This window comes from Bos javanicus, chromosome 8, assembly GCF_032452875.1.
Source record: "Bos javanicus breed banteng chromosome 8, ARS-OSU_banteng_1.0, whole genome shotgun sequence".
Classification (NCBI taxonomy): Eukaryota; Metazoa; Chordata; class Mammalia; order Artiodactyla; family Bovidae; genus Bos; species Bos javanicus.
Genome location: NC_083875.1, coordinates 100,016,916 through 100,034,630, shown reverse-complemented (window position 1 = coordinate 100,034,630; position 17,715 = coordinate 100,016,916). Strand labels below are relative to the sequence as shown.

General features: G+C 44.2%; 1 protein-coding gene and 1 pseudogene across 7 annotated transcripts in view; one reads left to right on the top strand and one right to left on the bottom strand.

Annotated features, from left to right (window-relative positions):
- PALM2AKAP2 (PALM2 and AKAP2 fusion) overlaps positions 1 to 17,715 on the bottom strand; it is a 511,493-nt gene that overhangs the window by 328,535 nt on the left and 165,243 nt on the right. The window lies entirely within an intron of this gene.
- Positions 16,617 to 17,289, top strand: LOC133253144 (ATP synthase subunit d, mitochondrial-like; annotated as a pseudogene).

The following is a 17,715-nucleotide window of genomic DNA, read 5'->3' as shown; positions in this document are numbered from 1 at the left end:
GGGATCAATACTGAGCCCTAAACCATTGCAATCAACCAACATGTTGGACTGAGATGATAGCATGCCACCTGGACAGCACCCCAGACAGACACACAGGAGATTGATTTCCTTCCTTCCTCGTTTGAAAAAGTCTTTAGATTAAAATGTCCAACAAGACCAAGAATTGAGGTTACCGTCAAAGCTTCAACCACACAGGTAAGTTTACCCCTACATAAAATAAAATAACTCTGAGAAAGTAGATTCCAAAAAAGGTTTAAACTTAGCTAATTTGATTTTTTAAAGTTATACAAGTAATATATGAACACAATTTTGATATTTAAAAAACCTTAATGATATAGACTCTGATGCTGGGAAAGATTGAGGGCAAGAGGAGAAGGGGGCGGCAGAGTATGAGATGGTTAGATTACATCACTGACTCAATGGATATGAGTTTGAGCAAACTCTGGGGGACAGTGAAGGACAGGAAGCCTGGCATGCTGCAGTCCATGGGGTCACAGTCGGACATGATTTAGCGACTGAACAACAAATGATACAGAAAAGATCAAGTCCCTGCTTCCCGCCCTCTCTGAAATCCCCAGCCCCTCATTTACATATTTATATAAGGTATGTACATAAATTTTTCATGTCTGAACATATATATCGACTTTATTATTTAAACATAGATTATGAACATACCATATTTAGCCATTTTCCTTTTTTCCTATAGAACTGTCCCCAGTGTTTTTTATTGCCAACAATGCTAAAAAACAACAACAAAACCGCACCCTTCCTAATTTATGTTTCTCCGGGCACACACTCTCACTTCAATTTTAATGTTTCTTTGAAAACTTAGTTTTGGGTTCACAACACCCAGAACTGTCTCACAACACCAAACAAATAAGGACAGTTTATTCCAACTCAAAGTGGTTGATCTCCAAATACACAGTGCTAGAGGGTGGAAAAAAGGAGTACACACATAAACCCCCAGCTTAATACATATAACATGCATGCTCGGTCACTTCCGGTGTGTCCAACTCTGAGATCCTATGGACCGCAGCCTGCCAGGCTCCTCTGTCCATGGGAGTCTCCAAGGCAAGAATACTGGAGTGGGTTGCCATGCCCTTCTCCAAGGGATCTTCCTGACCCAGGTATTAAACCCATGGCATCTCCTGCATCTTCTGCCTCACAGGCCAATTCTTTACTGCTGAGCCAGCTGGAAAGCCCAATATATACCACACACACACACACACACACTAATAATTTAGTCTTCACTTCAGAGCGTGTGAGTGTGTGTATCCCAACCACTGTGAGGTTGGCGGAATTCCACGATGAGCACAAAAGAGTTGCCTCTGGAATGTGTGCTGACACCACATCCTGTTCATCCAAGAGGCCAGATCTGTCTGGGAGAAGGTAGAAAACATGGAGAGAGATACAAGACGAGATACAAGAGATACAACCAGATCAAATCTCATTTCCTAATCTGAGAACCTAGACAAGAGTCCTTGCTCTTCCCAAGCCTCCCTCCCCCACAAACAGCTGATGAGACATTATGGAAACTTGGCAAGCACTCCTGGAATCAATTTGGGTCTTTCAACTTCCTTGCCTTTTTCTCATTTCTCATCTGGATTATACAAATGTGAAATCCTTTGTGAGATTTCCTAAGGGGAAATTTAAAATGCATTGTGTCTTGAAGAAATTTTGTTACAACTGAATAACTTCAACTATGTTGGATTTACTATTACAATCCAATGTTGGTTTGTTCTCACTTATATCACTTCTAAATAATTTCTCCTGTAAAATGGAGTTTTCACCTTTGGAAGAAGCAGTCAAATATGTCAGCATTACTAATGCCTCTGGTCACCACACTTTTAAAAGAAATGTAATTTTTAAAAAGTTGGGACTCTGCAAAGGATTTTTCTAATGGATGGATGCCTTCCTAAATAATTCTTCATTTCTCTCTCTGACTGGTCACAAAAATGAACTTGTAGCCTACATGGTCATTTCCATGGCAACTGGCTGTTTCAAGTGCATTACTGATTTTTGGGCTTCTCTGAAGAGCTTGGAAGGGGGAATTCTGTGTCACAGAGAACATGAAAGCTCATATTCAAATACTCAATAAGACAAAAATACACAGTCCACTATCAAAGCATGATACGTCTACTGAGGTAAAGAACTTACGCTTGAATGATGCCACAGGCATGTCAATGCAGATATTATCGCTACTTAAAACTTATTTGGAAAGTATGATGAAATAAAGTGTCAAAACCATACAAGCCTTAGCATTTATGGAATTTCTCTGAAAAGGGCTATAAATGTAGGAGGTGGTGTGTTTGGTCAGAAGTTTCCATAGTTTGACCTTCCAATTAAATAACAGATACAGAAAACACTATAAAAGCAATGTTTAGTTAATGAGCTCTTTTGAGGCCAATACCCTTGTAATCATCACCCATTCAAAATAAACAGTATCCACCAGTCACTTCCAGAAGCCTCTCCATGTGTCCCATCCCATCTGCAACTCTTCTCCCTTCACTCAAAAGTAACCACAATTCTAGTTCCCATATTATTAATCCTCATAGCCTCTGTAAGTTATAAGATGCTGTGGTTCAAAGTCATTTTTTCACCATTAAAATTTACTGTGTAGTAAATTAAATTTGTGAAAGGCTTATTTACACCTTTCAGTTTTACTGCTACCCACATTTAATAGATACATTCATTCCTGTATTTGTTACAGAATAAGGTTGAATGCGTGCCAAGAAACTGGAGAAGGAAATGGCAACCCACTCCCAGTATCCTTGCCTGGAAAATCCCATGGACGGAGGAGCCTGGCAGGCTACAGTTCATGGGGTCGCAAAGAGCCGCACACGACTGACTTCACTTCATGCCAAGAAACTGCCTCCACTAGGCGGCGCTACATCCCTTTATGTTCCCAGATAGCTGGGAAGGCCATCCTTGGCACATAGCTCAGGAATCAGCGCGTTTCTATGAATGAAGTCACAAAAGCACGGGTAGGAAAGGACTTATTTACCCTGTCACATATCACAAACAAGATTCGCTGTCTTAAATTCAATACTCGAGGGTTCCCAGAAGTCCTGGTGAGGGGCAGTCTCAGCAAGACTGAACCTCTATTTCAACAACTACTTCCCCACTAACAACCCAAGTCTATGAAATTAAGGGAGGGGGAAAGAGTGTCTGGAGCAGACAAAAGAACTCTGTTTCCAAGTATCGATGAATTACAGCTGGTGTACAGCTGTGCTACCTTCCTCACTGTAAGTCAAGTCACAAAACAGAATGAAACTTTCAGTGGTCACCACCAAGATGTTAAGGAATTCTGAGGATCCCTAGGAGAATTCCATGGACAGAAGAGCCTGGTGGGCTACAGTCCATGGGGTCGCAAAGACTGAGCAATTAACACTAACACAGGAACTCTGAGGCAACCAACTATTTGCTCTCTGGATTCCATTTTTCAACCCATATACATGGCACAGCTCATCACAGAGGCACATTTCCACTGCAAATGTACACAGCCGATATCATCTACTTTCACCGAGATGTTTGCTTTGTGCTTTTGTTTTTCAGATTAAAAAATCGGAGTAACAGAGCTATGGAATCTTGAATCATAGAAGTTTGAGAGGTGTGTTAAAGATTGAATTTGCTGTCTTTGTGACTCACAGCAATTCTCTGGTCTGATAGTTCTCAGCATAACAGATAGGTTCAGATGCCAAGCATGCAGGGCATCATGCATACACAAGGGGTATTCCTAGTTCAATGCCAGCCTCGGGTCAGGCCAAAAGGCCAGCAACTGCCCAAGCCATAAAAGTGCCAACCGGAATATTTTCACATGTTAAGTGTCCACTGCAGTCTAAATTTTAAACAGAGATTTATAAGATAAGCTTGATTGATTTAAGGAGTTTTGTGGTATAGGTCATTCTATTTCCATCATGATTTGTCTGTAAGATTTAGTCTTTAAAATATGGACTTGCTGATTTGGAAAATTCAGTACAAGTGAACAAAGTTGGTTGAATAAAGCTGAGAATAGACTACTTCCTATAGCTTTTTTTTTTTCTTAGAAAGATAAAGGTAAACTGAAAGTTATCCTTCAGATTGAGTGAACAATACAGAATAATTTTAAGAATATGGGCTTTTAAACCAGATAGTATCAGGATCAGACGCAGGTCCAAAGATTTTTTTTTTTTTTTTAACTCCTTAGTGTTGCTTCCAGACCACCGCTGTCCTCCAGGAAGTCTGGCTTGTTCCCTTGTTCTAATCGTCCTCCTCTCTGTCACCAAGTGACCTTTCCGGTCACTTCCTCACACCCACCGATGACTTCACCCTTTGGCTCACAGTATACCTATCAAATCCCACCATCATCGTGGTGATGTGTGTGTGCATCAGTGTTTGTGTGTGTGACTCATCCAGCCGTTATTCCCACAGTTCCTTGACAATCTCATCTCAGATAACCTTGATCTCCCCTCGTCAACCAGCCCTCCCGAGGGCTGACATCTGCCTCATCACTAAGTATGAAGTGTTAGCTATGAAGGCCCAGGTTCCAGCCACAGCCGCCCATCCTCCCCTCTCTCCCCCTGCTTGTCCTCGCCACATGCGCTTTAGGATCTTTTCAAGCCCCCTCATCTATGGCTTTATTTTCTCCCCACTCATCATAGCTCTGCTGTCTTCTTCCCTTTCATCTCTTTTTTGCTAGAATCAAGTGAACAATCATTTCCAACCACTGTCTTCCTGTATTCTCATCCACCTCACCTCCTCATCCTTTGGCTATACCCATCTAGCAGAATTCCAAATCAGGGTTCAATGCCCATCCTGATTTCCAAGATTAAACATCCATGCAGGGTACCACATCCATGTAGGGTACCATAACACTGCAGGAGACAGCCACGACAAATCTGTGGTCTTCAGCCTCAGGTGGGCTCCTGACACTGTCCAGGAATCCTTGTGCCTGCCCTTTGTCAGTCTGTAGCTTCACTAGAAGACACTTCCTTCCCAGCACAAGCCTATATTTAAATAAACCTATGCTTAAAATAAGTATTTTTTTCTGTTTGTATATAAAAGGCTCATCACCAGTGCCCTGAATTCCATCATCTCTCAGAGACCCAATGCCATCATTAATCCTTCCACCCACGTGTAGTTTCCACTTCTTTACTTTCAACTAGCTCTTTCACCTAAGAATTTAGACTTCTTATGAGAACCTACTATAAGCACCAGGAACTCTATTCAGTGCTCTATGGTGACTTAACTGGGAAGGAAATCCACAAGTTCAGTCGCTCAGTCATGTCTGACTCTTTGCGACCCCATGAATCTCAGCACACCAGGCCTCCCTGCCCATCACCAACTCCCAGAGTTCACTCAAACTCACATCCATCGAGTCCATGATGCCATCCAGCCATCTCATCCTCTGTCCTCCCCTTCTCCTCCTGCCCCCAATCCCTCCCAGCATCAGAGTCTTTTCCAATGAGTCAACTCTTCGCATGAGGTGGCCAAAGTACTGGAGTTTCAGCTTTAGCATCATTCCTTCCAAAGAAATCCCAGAGCTGATCTCTTTCAGAATGGACTAGTTGGATCTCCTTGCGGTCCAAGGGACTCTCAAGAGTCTTCTCCAACACCACAGTTCAAAAGCATCAATTCTTTGGCGCTCAGCTTCCTTCACAGTCCAACTCTCACATCCATATATGACTACTGGAAAAACCATAGCCTTGACTAGATGGACCTTTGTTGGCAAAGTAATGTCTCTGCTTTTTAATATGCTATATCTATGTTGGTCATAACTTTTCTTCCAAGGAGTAAGCGTCTTTTAATTTCATGGCTGCAGTCACCATCTGCAGTGATTTTGGAGCCCCCAAAAATAAAGTCTGACACTGTTTCCCCATCTATTTCCCATGAAGTGACGGGACCAGATGCCATGATCTTCATTTTCTGAATGTTGAGCTTTAAGCCAACTTTTTCACTCTCCTCTTTCATTTTCATCAAGAAGCTCTTTAGTTCCTCTTCACTTTCTGCCATAAGGGTGGTGTCATCTGCATATCTGAGGTTATTGATATTTCTCCCGGCAATCTTGATTCCAGCTTGTGCTTCCTCCAGCCCAGCGTTACTCATGATGTACTCTGCATAGAAGTTAAACAAGCAGGGTGACAGCCTTGACGTACTCCTTTTCCTATTTGGAACCAGTCTGTTGTTCCATGTCCATTTCTAACTGTTGCTTCCTGACCTGCATATAGGTTTCTCAAGAGGCAGGTCACGTGGTCTGGTATTCCCATCTCTTTCAGAATTTTCCACAGTTTATTGTGATCCACACAGTCAAAGGCTTTGGCATAGTCAATAAAGCAGAAATAGATGTTTTTCTGGAACTCTCTTGCTTTTTCCATGATCCAGCGGATGTTGGCAATTTGATCTCTGGTTCCTCTGCCTTTTCTAAATCCATCTTGAACATCTGGAAGTTCATGGTTCACGTATTGCTGAAGCCTGGCTTGGAGAATTTTGAGCATTACTTTACTAGCGTGTGAGATGAGTGCTACTGCACAGTAGTTTGAGCATTCTTTGGCATTGCCTTTCTTTGGGATTGGAATGAAAACTGACCTTTTCCAGTCCTGTGGCCACTGCTGAGTTTTCCAAATTTGCTGGCATATTGAGTGCAGCATTTTCACAGCATCATCTTTCAGGATTTGAAACAGCTCAACTGGAATTCCATCACCTCCACTAGCTTTGTTCATAGTGATGCTTTCTAAGGCCCACTTAACTTCACATTCCTGGATGTCTGGCTCTAGGTCAGTGATCATACCATCGTGATTATCTGGGTCGTGAAGATCTTTTTTGTACAGTTCTTCTGTGTATTCTTGCTACTTCTTCTTAATATCTTCTGCTTCTGTTAGGTCCATACCATTTCTGTCCTTTATCGAGCCCACCTTTGCATGAAATGTTCCCTTGGTATCTCTAATTTTCTTGAAGAGATCTCTAGTCTTTCCCATTCTTTTGTTTTCCTCTATTTCTTTGCATTGATCGCTGAAGAAGGCTTTCTTATCTCTTCTTGCTATTCTTTGGAACTCTGCATTCAGATGCTTATATCTTTTCTTTTCTCCTTTGCTTTTCACTTCTCTTCTTTTCACAGCTATTTATAAGGCCTCCCCAGACAGCCATTTTGCTTTTTTGCATTTCTTTTCCATGGGGATGATCTTGATCCCTGTCTCCTGTACAATGTCACGAACCTCAGTCCATAGTGCATCAGGCACTCGATCAGATCTAGTTCCTTAAATCTATTTCTCACTTCCACTGTATAATCATAAGGGATTTGATTTAGGTCATACCTGAATGATCTAGTGGTTTTCCCTACTTTCTTCAATTTAAGTCTGAATTTGGCAATAAGGAGTTCATGATCTGAGCCACAGTCAGCTCCTGGTCTTGTTTTTGCTGACTGTATAGAGCTTCTCTATCTTTGGCTGCAAAGAATATAACCAATCTGATTTCAGTGTTGACCATCTGGTGATGTCCATATGTAGAGTCCTCTCTTGTGTTGTTGGACGAGGGTGTTTGCTATGACCAGTGCATTCCCTTGGCAAAAGTCTATTAGCCTTTACCCTGCTTCATTCTGTACTCCAAGGTCAAATTTGCCTGTTACTCCAGGTGTTTCTTGACTTCCTACTTTTGCATTCCAGTCTTCTATAATGAAAAGGACATCTTTTTTGGGTCTTAGTTCTAAAAGGTCTTGTAGGTCTTTATAGAACCACAGGAAATCTACAGAAGAGGGGATATATGTACACATATAGCTGGTTCATTTTGCTGTACAGCAGAAACTAACACAACTCTGTAAAGCAACTATACTCCAGTACAAATTTTTTTCCCATATAAAAGATTAGACTTCTTTAAAAACAATCCATATTACTCATATATATATATATAGAGAGAGAATGCTCAGTCATATCCAACTCTTTGTGACCCCACAGACCATATAGCCCAGCAGGCCCCTTGGTCCATGGAATTCTCCAGGCAAGAATACTGGAGTGGGTTACCATTTCCTTCTCCAGGGGATTTTCCCAACCCAGGGATGGAACCCAGGTCTCCCACATATCAGGCAGGCTCCTTACCATCTGAGCCACCAGGGAAGCCATATAAATCTTATGCCCATTCTAACTAAAGTTCATTTCTCTTCTTTTTCCACAACCACACCACGTGGGGAGCCAGTCTTCATTCACCGTCCCCACTTGCATTCAGCTCAACTCCACACCTCACCGCTCTATTTGACCAGCACTCCCGTTCTGTCTGGGCCACCAGTGACTTCCCAGTTGGCATGCTCAGTGGACACTTTCCAGAAGCCCTGTTATTGTCTGTCAGCATCATTCAATATCATGCATCACTCCTTCCTTCGTGAAAAGTTCTTTCATCTTCACCTACCACCTTCCTACCTGCCCTAACTGTCCTCCCACTCCTCTGGCCACCCTCATCCCTAAATATGTGAGTCATCAGGTTGACTTCACATGCTATATTCTCTCCCTGGAGAGCTTCAATCACTCCCATGGTTGAAGTTACTATTAAATGCAGATTTTTAAGTCCCCACACTGGATCACCATCCTGCGATCTAGACCTGCATGTTCATATGCCTACCAGGCATCTCACACATGTGTCCCAAAGGCATCATTAGCTCATCGTGTCCAAACTAAACTCACCAATTTCCCCTCAAATATATTCCTCTTCTTATGTTCCCTTGGAGAAGGGAAAGGCAACCCACTCCAGTACTCTTGCCTGGAAAATCCCGTGGACAGAGCAGCCTGGAGTCCATGGGGTTGCAAAGAGTCAGACACGACTGAGTGACTAACATTTCTTATGTTCTCTATCCTGAGGAATAACACCATCAACCCATCCACTTAGCTGTGCTAGACACCTGGCTCTCTCCTTTATTTCTCCATACCTTTCATATCACATTTCAATCAATTTCAAGATGTGTCAATTAACATCACCTTAAAATCATAACTCAAAACTATCACACCCATGCCTTCTTCAGCATCTCCACAGCTACTCTCCTTTTTTGTTTTATTTGGATTTAAATTTTTATTGGAGTATAGTTGCTCTGTTAGTTTCTAATGCACGGCTAAATGAATCAGCCACACATACACACATATCCCCTCCCTTTTGGGTTTTCCTTCCTATTCACGTCACCACAGTGCATTAAATAGAGTTCTCCGTGCTGTACAGTAGGTTGTCCTTATATTATCTGTTTCATACATAGTATCAATTGCATGCGTGCGTCAATCCCAACCTCCCAGCTCCTCCCTCCACCTCCTTACTCTCCTACTCTGGACTATTGCTATTTCATTATGGGATCAATGAAACCATCTCTGAGTGGTCCCTCTCTCTCCCATCTGAAACTACTTTCTATCCTATAGTAGGAAACTCTCTCAAAAATGCACGTGCAATGAGATCACTCCCTCAGAGCCTCCCCTCACCTACAGGACAAAATCCAAACCCCTTACCTAGCAAAAGCTTGGTCCACCTTCCCACCACCGTTTCTCAGTGTTCTGTCCCTACCCCGCCATGCAGTTACAGGGAAATGCTTGTGAAGTACTGCAGGTTAGTGACTGACAGGTGAGTTTGGGCATCAGGCAGACATGTATTCGAAGCCTAGCCCCGTCACTTACTAGTCTGTGCCCATGGACAAGGTTCCTATCCTGAGAACACCACAGGCTTCCCTCTTTCAGAATACGCACTGCCAGCATCATCTAGTAAACCCTCGAAACTAGTCCCTCTGTCCTGCTGGGCTGTCCTAGAATCCCCGGCACACAGTGAAAGTGAAGTCGCTCAGTCGTGTCCGACTCTTTCTGGCCCTGTGGACTGCAGCCCACCAGGCTCCTCCTCCGTCCATGGGATTTTCCAGGCACGATTACTCGAGTGGGTTGCCATTTTCTTCTCCAGGGCATCTTCCCGACCCAGGGATCAAACTCAGGTCTCCTGCATTGCAGGTAGACTCTTTACCCTTTGAGCCACCAGAGAATCCCAGCACACAGTAGGCCATCAATACTTATTCTGCATATGAATAAATGAAAAGAATGAATCAACTGTTTCAGTGACGGGACACTCACTTCTCAATATCGCTCTTGGCATCTGATTGTTACAAAGTTCTACAAAGAGGGCAGCCAGGGCCTTACAATTCTACCACAATCATGTTCAGACCCACACAGGGTTTCTAGGCCCGTACTTGGATGCTTCTTAGATTTTTCTTCCCTTGAAAACTCCATCACTGACATGTAGGTATGTACACATTTACACTTCCACATGCACATGGGTGAAAAAGTCCAGCAGTGCAACGGAGCCAAGGTGATGGTGCAAGTGTGCACTGTATCTCTATCTTCATGTGAACCATGCTCACCCACCACGTTCTAACGTGCAACTGGGTGCTTTCCGATGTTGTCACCAAAGCCACTCCAAACTCCTCCGACATCGCACATGAGTCAGTTAGTGTTGATCAGCCCCGTCATCATAGTGACACAAACCCAAAGGGCAAAGGTGGAGTCAAAGTCAGCTTCAGGGCCAGGGGTTCAGAATGTGGGAGAGAGGAAGGTTGACACAACGGCAGTGAGGAGGATCCTGGGGACTATCACATACCATCCTGTGGTGACCGTGCCTGACTTCGATCAGCTGGGGTGCAAGGCGTGGTATATTACATGCTTTGCAGACCTGACATAGGGCTTCCCTGGTGGCGCAGATGGTAAAGAATCCGCCTGCAATGCAGGAGACCTGGGTTCAATCCCTGGATTGGGAAGATCCCCTGGAGGAGGCCATGGCAACCCACTCCAGTATTCTTGCCTGGAGAATCCCCATGGACAGAGGAGCCTGGCAGGCTACAGTCCAAAGGGTCACAAAGAGTCAGACATGACTGAGCAGCTAAGCAGAACACAGCACAGCACAGATCTGACATAAGATGAGAAGAGTTTGGCTCTTGGGTCTTCCCAGGATGCTCTGGAATAGCTCCCACATCCCTGGGTCCCTCAGATTGGCCCCATACCCTCTGGTGCAGAGAGAGAACAGCCAGCCAGTTCTTGGTTTCAGGACTAGCTCTCTGGGTCTCCCAGGTCAGGGCCCACAACAAGCTTCCTCTTGATGCCACTTCTCATCCCTACTTCCTTAAAGGGAGGCATAAAATGGGGAAAATATTGACCTTACAGCGTGAGGCATTAAAAAGCAGCAGTTTCAGCAACAAGCTGAACACTTAGTAGCTAAGGGAAGGACGATGCAACCAGAGGCTGTTAAGGCTTGCTGGCAACTGGGGCTGAAATCTGGCTATTTTATTCTATAGATTTGATTTACACATCTCACTGGCTTTGAATTCAATGAGCCCCGGCTCATTAGGGCAAGCTGAGAGATGGGCAATCTTTTAATGCCATGTAGACCTCATGTAGCTCCTGACAAATCAAGCCCTGGCAGCCATGGGGCGGTTTTTCTTTCACTTCCTGTGGGAAAACTTCTGGGAAAAATCTAGGTCAGTGATAGCCTACTGCTTGATTTACAGCAACAACCAATTTCTAACTTGGCTTTATCTGATCTGTCCTGGACAATGTTTTCAGCTGCTCTGGGCAGTCCTGTTAAATTGTGCCGACCTGCAATCATTTTTAGAAATCACTCAACCATCAAAGATTTGATTTGGTCTGCTTAATCTGTGCTGACCTCACTTCATTTTGCAAGGTTAGGGCTTCTGTATAGCCACCTACTGCAGAAGCCTTCCAGCTGCATCTACATCATCATGCTTTGCAAAGCACTTCCGTATCTCTTATTTGCCGCTACTGAGAGACCAGGTAATGCTAACTCCTTATCAAGGATGAGAAGACTCAAACATGGAAGGATCTCATGACGAGACCATGACACTGCTGCATTAGAATCAAGACTCATGCCAGGAAGAGTCACCCCATTTCACAACACTTAACACATACATACCGGCCCTAGGCAAGAATAAGCTCAGTGAGGCCAAGAAAATGACCTGTGGTCTCCCTTTACCCTGTCTAATCATGCATGCTAAGTCGCTTTAGTCATGTCTGACTCTTTGAGGTCCTAGCAGTAGGACCACCAGGCTTCTCTGTGTAGGGGGTTCTCCAGGCAAGAACACTGGGGTGGATTGCCATGCCCTCCTCCAGGGTGTCTCCCCAACCCAGAGATCGAACCCTCATCTCCTGCTTTGGCACACGGGTTCTTTATCACTAGCAACACCTGGGAAGCCCCTTACCCTGCTCTGACTTCTGTTAAATATGGACAATGGGGCCAGATGAAATAAACGCACATTTTGCCATGGATGATATAAATGGTGTGCTGGTACGGAAACCTCCCATCTGCTCTGAGGGAAGAGAACAGCTGTTCCTCGTCAGCCCCTCCTCGCTTCCTCCACCCCTGCTTTTCCCAGGTTCTACAGCTAGATCGTCAGCGCCCCCATCCTCAGGCTCAGTCCTACCCCGTGTCTCGGCCAGTGAAGACCACGGTGGGAAGGATGTTCAAAGGTAAGAACCACCCCCCACGCCCCCGCCCCCAGGTTCCTTCCTTCCTTCTGAGCAACCTCTGCGGTCTCGGTGATTCCACCAACAACCCTCACCTCCAAATCTAGGCTTGGTAACTCAGGAGGAATGGCTGGAATTCCACGCTGCCCCTCCTCTGCGGTTCTATTACACTGCCTACCTTTTCAGATGGGCGTTCCCATCGCCCGCTGTCCTCAACTCTCAGCAGCTCCTCAGATCCTGGCTCCAGATAGTGGAGACTGTGAGCAGTCTCTGCACCTCTGACCAGGCACATCATCGATCCCTAGTTCTGTTATGTGACCAAGACGGCCACTCCTTGGCCAGTGGGGCACCGGCTGCACGTTCCCATCCGGGCCTGGGGGCTGGGCCAGTGAAACATGTCACCCATGGCTTCTGCTCAGAGCCCTCCCAGTTGGCCAACTGCCTTATATTCAGAATGCCTTATATCCAGCTTCTTCCAGATATACCGTGACTTGCTTTAAGAAAACACAATATACGCCACAGTGGCTGTGTCAGTTTATATTCCCACCAACAGTGCAGGAGGATTCCCTTTTCTCCATACCCTCTCCAGCATTTATTGTTTGTAAATTTTTTGATGGTGGTCATTCTGACTGGTGTGAGGTGATATCTCATTGTAGTTCTGAGCTGCATTTCTCTAATAACTAGAGATGCTGAGCATTTTTGTAAAGCAACTATATCCCAATTAAAAAATAATAATAATAACACACACACAAAAGAAAACACAATGTAAATAGAAATACCAGCAGATAATTATTCCTAATGCAGAGTATCATGAGAAATGCTGGGCTGGAAGAAACACAAGCTGGAATCAAGACTGCCGGGAGAAATATCAGTAACCTCAGATATGCAGATGACACCACCCTTATGGCAGAAAGTGAAGAGGAACTAAAAAGCCTCTTGATGAAAGTGAAAGTGGAGAGTGAAAAAGTTGGCTTAAAGCTCAACATTCAGAAAACTAAGATCATGGCATCTGGTTCCATCACTTCATGGGAAATAGATGGGGAAACAGTGGAAACAGTGTCAGACTTTATTTTGGGGGCTCCAAAATCACTGCAGATGGTGACTGCAGCCATGAAATTAAAAGACGCTTACTCCTTGGAAGGAAAGTTATGACCAACCTAGATAGCATATTAAAAAGCAGAGACATTACTTTGCCAACAAAGGTCCATCTAGTCAAGGCTATGGTTTTTCCAGTGGTCATGTATGGATGTGACAGTTGGACTGTGAAGAAAGCTGAGTGCCGAAGAATTGATGCTTTTGAACTGTGGTGTTGGAGAAGACTCTTGAGAGTACCTTGGACTGCAAGGAGATCCAACTAGTCCATTCTGAAAGAGATCAGCCCTGGGATTTCTTTGGAAGGAATGATGCTAAAGCTGAAACTCCAGTACTTTGGCCACCTCACGTGAAGAGTTGACTCATTGGAAAAGACTCTGATGCTGGGAGGGATTGGGGGCAGGAGGAGAAGGGGATGACAGGATGAGATGGCTGGATGGCGTCACTGACTCGATGGACGTGAGTCTGAGTGAACTCCGGGAGTTGGTGATGGACAGGGAGGCCTGGCGTGCTGCGATTCATGGGGTTGCAAAGAGTCGGACATGGCTGAGCGACTGAACTGAATCATATAGGATGTTTCACATATGCAAACTCACTACCTAGTTTTTAAATGTGGCTAACTTTCCATCATGCATTGGAAATATGATTTAATTTATAAAAGACAGCCCAATTCATAAAATACAATATTCCTTTTATGTTGTTTTGATCCGATCACTCTTTCACTGCCCTTTCCCCACCTCATGGCCTCACTTCCCTCTTTGGGAAGCTTTTAGATTCCACCATCAATAACCATGACCACAGTCTTTCAAAAACCCAACTCAGATGAAATCCAACACTTTGCCTGTATCTGCACATATTCAGCTGAAAATGCTGGAGGAAAACATAGGACCATGTTGTCTGGTTTTCTTTTGGATTCATGAATTTAAATTGTAGGGAGGCCTCAGAGGTATCCAGAAATCTGTGTTTCCCTGCTTTAATTACTCTTGAACTGTCTCAGAGGATGATATTACACCTTCTGTCTCCTCAAACTTCAATGCCTCTTCCCCCTTCCTCACTACCGGTGGCTGACCTTGCTTCCCATTTCACTGCGAAACCGGAAGCAGTCAGAAAGCCTCCTCCACACCCTCCCCCACGGGCTCCAGCCTCCTTGCTGGCCCCACAGGCTCTGCCATCACTCTTGGAAGATTCTCCTTCATTTGTACCCTCGATAACATCCTCACTCCCTAACTCAAGGATGTCCTTCCAGCAACTGTCTCTCTCTTTTCCTGCCTCAGCAACTTTTCCAGTCTCCAGATCATTCTCAACAGCCCTCAATCATGCTCTAACATGTCTAAAAGCAGTCTCCCTTGAGCCCAAATTCTTCTTCGTCTATCTCTCCCTTTCTTGTTTGCCCTTTAAGGCAAAACTTCTTGAAAGTACCCATCGATCACCCACTTACTCATTTTGTCCACCTCTCAACTCTCTTCCCCTTTGGTAACTAAGCTGATCTCTATATCTAGTCTCAGCACCACAGCTAAAGTGATCCTTAAAAAAATTAAAAAATAGGTCAGATGATGCTCAAAAAATCCTCCAATGGATCCTCATTTCACCTAAAGTGAAAGCCATCCTGGACTTCCTTGGTGATCCAGTGGTTAAGAATCTACCTGCTAATGCAGGGGGCATGGGTTCAATCCCTGGTCCAGGAAGATCCCACAGGCCTGGGAACAACTAAGCCTGTGCACCACAACCGCTGAAGCCCACGGACCTAGAGCCCACGCTCTGCGACACGAGAAGCCGCAGCAACGAGAAGCCCAAAGAGTAGTCCCCACTCGCTCCAACTAGAGAAAGCCAACATGCAGCAACAAAGACCCAGCACAGCCAAAAATAAAATGAAGAATTCCGTTATATAAGGAAAAAAAACCCATGCTGCCTGAGTTACATAAGCTTAGACTCACTAGTTTATCGATCACACTTAATTTATAGCTTTAAGTTCACAGAAAATGAGTTTAATGAATGAAACTTTCCATTTTAGCAAGTCCATTTTGCAAATAAATCAAAGGGTCAATGGTTTTCATGTTTCTCCTCGCTTTACAACTGAGTTATGTCAGAGGCCACACCATCCTTCCCATGAGGAACATGCATATTTTGTTGGCACAAAAGGGGAAATCCACGGCCTCTGGAAAAATAATAGTGTCATGTTAACAGGCAGTGAGGAAAAAGACATGTGTAACTTTGGATGAAGCTGCTTTATAAGCCAGGCAATGGCTTGGAAGCCCAAGACAGGGCTTTCCTACGGCACTGGAGCCTGGAGCCTGGAAGGTGAATCCACCGTGTCTGGTAATCACTCTACCAGCTACACTTCAGGTAATTAACGAGCAACGTGGGAACAAGGCTCTACTGCACAGCCAATACCCTAGGTGCTTGGGGAAGTACTTTAGCAAATATACCCTAATTTTTAAATCATGGAGATGTATATCAATGGTAGAGGCACCTGGTCCACTTCACCTGATCCATAAAGTGCCTCTTCTACCTACATACCAAGTTATCTGTTCAGTTTCTGCATCCTGGGACAGGTTGTTCATTATCCCATGATGGAGTTAATTTCAAACAGGGCCAGCTCTAAATACTGAGGAATTTTTTTTTATCTTGTGTTGACAGCTGCCTCCCTGAAACTGATATCCACTGGTTTTGATGCAACTTTCGTGACTGCTTGGTTGTACATCTGTGTTTCCAGCACCAAATCAGGAGGTCATAAATGGAGCACAGCCCTTTAAATCCTGCCACTTGTCAGGCAGCAATCAAACTGGAATTCGGAAAAGAGAAATCCATGGCCCTTTGACATGGTAATTGGAATTCTGACCACTTCATTCTAAGACACCTGCATATCTTCACCAGAGAGGCTGGAAAGGTATCAACTTGCCTGCCCAGACTTTTTTGAGTGAGGGTGATCATGTGACTCAGTCTCCCCAGACCATAACTTCCTTCTCTCTCTGGGAAGGCTCATGCCTGGTACCTGGCCGCCTTCCCTAAGGATAGCAGAGCATCAGGATCTCCTCCTGGGCTGCTGTGGACTGTGGGCTGCCAGAGTCGGTGAAGGATCTCAAGATGCCTGGATGGAAACTTGCTCTAAAAGCCATTGACCGGGTAGCTTCTGGGGGGACCATCCCCTGAAACCAAGAAGGCCTTTGCTAATTCCCTGAAATCCTGGCACGAGTCCTTCAACTTGTGAATTGAGTTGGTTACTCTGCCTGAGAAGCCACCTGCCGTCGACTGGGTTTCCTACATGGCCAACGTGGCAAAGTCTGGCTTGGTGGGTGACTCTGAGAAGAAGTTTAATGCCCTGAAAGTTCCTGTGCTGGAGGATAAATTATACTGCCAAGGTGGATCCTGAGGAAAAAGAAGATATGAAAAGTTGTGCTGAGTTTTTGTCTCTCTCAAAGACCAGGATTCAGGAATATGAGAAAGAGCTGGAGAAGATGAGGAACATAATTCCACCTGATCAGATGACCATTGAGGACGTGAATGAAGTCTTCCCAGAAACCAAATTAGATAGGAGGAAGTACCTGTACTGGCCTCATAAGCCATTTGAGAATTTATAAACTTGAGTATGGGAGAAAGTTCTGGTCTTCAGATTATAAACTCCGGACATTAAAAATAATTACATAGTGCAAAAAAAGAAAACCTCCAAAAAAAACAAGAAAAGCTCCTTCTGCCTTCAATGAGCAGTCTCCCTACCCCAAGAGCATCCTCAGTTGTTCCAATTTTTTCTTTGAAGCTAAAAAAACTTAAGCTATTGTTTTTCAGGCTTTCTGATACAGCCAAATGTACTCCTTGCTAATAATTATGTAACCAACTAAAATTCTATTTATGAAAATCTCATAACAGCATGAGAAAACATTCATGTAAATGTTAAGTGAGAAAAACTCAAAGCAAAATGCATATGGAGTCTAATTACACCTACCTAAAATCGATGCCAAGAAAATCCCCCAAATTTCTTTGGTGTCGAAATCAAGGGCATTGTTTTTCCTTTTAGAATGCTAAAATATTTATTTAGTGTCAGGCCCCAGGCCAAACACTTTTAAATGATTTCATTTTTTTCACTTGTTTGCACATTTCACATTTTGTTTAGAATGAGAAGATGTTACTAAATATAAGAATTCCTCTGTCCTGGAAAACTCAAAGGAAAAAA